General features: G+C 41.9%; 1 long non-coding RNA gene across 1 annotated transcript; it reads right to left on the reverse strand.

Moving 5' to 3' along the window:
- Nucleotides 1–249: 249 nt before the first annotated feature.
- Nucleotides 250–1,935, reverse strand: LOC111191482 (uncharacterized). The gene is made up of 2 exons (XR_007430070.1): nucleotides 1,511–1,935; nucleotides 250–1,363 (listed from the first exon to the last, which is right to left on the reverse strand). It is a non-coding gene; the product is annotated as an uncharacterized LOC111191482 (long non-coding RNA).
- Nucleotides 1,936–4,014: the final 2,079 nt, after the last annotated feature.

Raw genomic sequence — 4,014 nt, forward strand, 5'->3', positions numbered from 1 at the left:
CATTACCGTCATCTGACACTACAGCTAAACTTTCATTAAAGCTGGTTAACCGCGAATAATAGGTTCATTCTGAAGTCGAGTTAGACTTTGGTTTAGATTGTGGAAAATACCATGCTGACTGTGTGTGTTTTGTAAGTTTACATCAGGTTCTGAATTAGATGTAATGTGACCACTGGGTACCTTATATTGGAATGTTTTATAAACCCACTCAATAAAAATGGAATAAGGCACACAGGAAAGGAATGAGGCTGAGGTTTACAGAACACATTTATTATTTTGTTTAAAACAGATACATTAAACCAGACCAATCACCTTCTCTTAAAACGCTAGTGGTTATACTGACCACAGCAAGGGATTAACAATTTAGACATTTCTTTCAGGACACTCATACAAATCACTGTTTCCCATAAAATCACCCAATATAAGACTTCACGAGTATTATAATTTGATCCCAATTATCTAAGTACTTTCACTTGGTAACACTTAAGGATTTAATAAATTCTTCTATTAAATCAGGCTTCAATCTGGGCTATAACACTGATCTCAATAGTCTATGTACTTTCACTTGGTAACACTGAAGGATTTAGTAAATTTGCCGATTAAGTCAGGCTTCAAGCCACCAATTAATTAGCACACAAAATAAATAAAAGAAAACCCAAAACGAAGAAAATAATGATAATAATAATAATAATAATAATAATAATAATAATAATAAACCACACTGCAAACAAAGCGAAATACACTCAAATTAAAATGTGCACAAAACCATAACACTACAAAGTAAATATATCAATAAGGGGCTGAAGCTCTAAATCAAAAGGACCAGTTACTTCCCATAAATCAAGTTAATGTGCACGTTGAAGCTGTACTGGAAGGCACCAGATAATGGTTCTATGAGGAAGTAGGGCAACCATGGGCCAAAAGCCTATGTTAAATCACTAAAACCATAATTTTATTTTAATTTAAACTCAAAAAAATATTTAGATGTAAAGATACAATCCTAAAACACGGGGGAAAATGTAAGAGAAGATTTTGAGAGAAAAACAGTGGCTACTATCATTGGCCTTTTTCGGTCACTCCTAAAACATAAATAAAAGTTAGCCACTCCACTCATTGACTGTATTAGTTACTTTTTACTGCATAAATAAAGTGTCCAGTCAGATAATACATACCAATCAGTCGTAAATGCGGAAGCCAGAACTCAATCTCCTTCACAGCACCTTCAGCATCAATACAAACGCTATATAAAAGCATAAACACACAGTTAGCTACCTCTTCCACATACAGTAATTCAGTAAAGCAAACTTTACCCACCACTCAGCAGCTACACACCCCCAGCTGATTCCTGGAACTCCCACATTCACTAAGATAAAACAAACTTTCTTTTAATATACTGAAAATTTAGTAAGCTTAATAAACTTTTAATATTTATGTCCAGTACACCACCTAAATCTAGTAAAGTCCACTGTAATTCAAACTACCACAATACAATATTAAAAACAACCCATACCTGCTTCAACTATGGATTCCTCTCACGCACACACAGTGCCCCTAGATACACCCTCCAGGTGTTCCTTTAGTCCTTTCCAGTCAGTAAGCACAATAAAACTATCTCCCACAGAGTTCTTTTAAAGCAGCTTTCCCACGAGCTGGAGCTTTCCGACCGGAGCTTGTACCTGCCGCCACGAGACCAAACGCTACTTCGTGCTGGTCCCGCGAGACTATAAGCAGCGCAGAATCCTGTTCTGCCAATCAGTAGCTATCAAAATAAAAGTCCTCCCCTCTACCTAGAGGAATCTATGGTTCCGTGAGATTATACGCAGCGTGAGGTCCTGCTCTACCCATCAGGGACTGTCAAAATAAGAGTCCTCCCCTCTACACCTCACCTAGTGGAATCTATAGGGCAACACTAGGAAATATTAATTAAAATCTTCCCCACAGTTCTACCCGCTACAGTAATTTTAAACCTTTTAGCTTAATTTAAGTATTCACTATTGGTTCTCTTTCTAGACATGTTTATTGAGTAACAAAGCACAATGATTCATTAACAAATTCAAACGTTTTTATACAATGACTGAACACTCTTACATTGACTGTTTGAACCACGTCTAGTCACATAGAGAATTTTCCTGAAAGTCAGATCCACCGCCTTGGAAAGATGTCGAAAATTTTCGAGATCCTCCTCCAGGTCACCATCGTTAAAGTTCTAATTCACATACATTACATTACATTACATTACATTACATTACATTTGGCAGACGCTTTTGTCCAAAGCGACTTACAATATTGAAGTGCGAATAATAGAAGAGGTTAAGTACAAAAATAATAGAAGTTAAAATAAAGCATCTATAGATAGGGCCTTAAGGAGGTCAGAGGGAAATAATGGGATAGAGGAGTAGAGAAGAGGAAGAAGATGAGGTTAGAATTAGTTAGTTTGTTAGAGGTGTTAGGAGAGTAGGTGCTCTTTGCAGAGCTCTGTCTTCAGGAGTTTCTTAAAGATAGCGAGAGATTCTCCTGATCTGGTAGTGGAAGGTAGTTTGTTCCACCATTGGGGAACTCTGTATGAGAACAGTCTGGATTGCTTTGTGTGAATGTTTGGCAAAGCGAGGCGACGTTCATTGGAGGAGCGCAGCGGCCGGGAGGTAGCGTAAGCCTTCAGGAGTGAGTGCAGGTAGGAAGGAGCTGTACTGTCATCACCTTGTAGGCGATTGTAAGCACTTTGAATTTGATGCGAGCAGCAACCGGTAGCCAGTGGAGCTCAATGAGCAGCGGAGTGACATGTGCCCGTTTTGGCTGGTTGAAGACCAGACGTGCTGCTGCATTCTGGATCATTTGGAGTGGTTTTACTACACAGGCCGGGAGGCCAGTTAGTACGGCATTGCAGTAGTCGAGGCGTGAGATGACGACTGCTTGTACCAGGAGTTGGGTGGCCTGTTGCGTCAGAAACGGTCGAATTTTTCCGATGTTGTAAAGCGCAAAGCGGCAGGATCGAGCAACTGAGGCCACATGAGAAGCTGGTCATCAACCATGACACCCAGGTTCCTAGCAACCTTTGTCGGTGAGAGAGAGAGAGAGTCGATGGTTATGGCAAAGTTGTGTTGAATAGAAGGTTTTGCTGGTATGACCAGAAGTTCAGTCTTTGAGAGGTTTAGTTGGAGGTGATGTTCCTTCATCCATGCGGATATGTCTGAGAGACACTGTGATATTCGTGCAGAGATTGAGTGATCATCTGGTGAGAACGACAGGTATAGCTGAGTGTCGTCAGCAAAGCAGTGGTAGGAAAAACCATGTGAGCGGATAACCCGACCTAGAGAGGTGGTGTATATTGAGAAGAGAAGAGGTCCCAGTACCGAACCCTGGGGAACCCCAGTGGGTAACGAGTGGGCTGGGGACAGCAGTCCTTGCCATGACACCCTGAACGAGCGCCCAGTGAGGTACGATCTGAACCATGACAGCGCATTGTCTGAGATCCCCATGTTCGAGAGTATAGTTAGGAGGAAGTCATGATTGACTGTGTCGAAAGCAGCCGAGAGGTCCAGCAGAATGAGCACTGAGGACTGTCCTGCAGCTCTAGCAGTTTTTAACGCTTCTGTCACAGACAACAGAGCCGTCTCAGTAGAGTGCCCTTTCTTGAAACCAGATTGGTTATGGTCCAGGAGGTCATTTTGGGTGAGGAAGCCAGAGACTTGATTGAGAGCTGCTCTTTCTAATGTTTTAGAAATAAAAGGCAGTAGTGAGACCGGTCTGTAGTTATCAACCTGGGCGGGGTTGAGAGAAGGCTTTTTAAGCAGTGGTGTCACGTGTGCTTGTTTAAAAGCAGTCGGGAACACACCAGAAGTTAAAGAGGCATTGATCGTGTGAGTGATAGCCGGAATGATTGCAGGTGCAATGGTTTGCAGAAGGTCTGAAGGAATCGAGTCAAGTGGACACGTAGTAGGACGGCTACGCGTTAGGAGAGCCAGTGTCTCGTTCTCAGTGAGAGGAGCGAACGAGGAGAGCGCAACGCCTTCGGTA

The sequence above is a fragment of the Astyanax mexicanus genome, unplaced genomic scaffold, assembly GCF_023375975.1.
Source record: "Astyanax mexicanus isolate ESR-SI-001 unplaced genomic scaffold, AstMex3_surface scaffold_35, whole genome shotgun sequence".
In the NCBI taxonomy this organism is placed as follows: Eukaryota; Metazoa; Chordata; class Actinopteri; order Characiformes; family Acestrorhamphidae; genus Astyanax; species Astyanax mexicanus.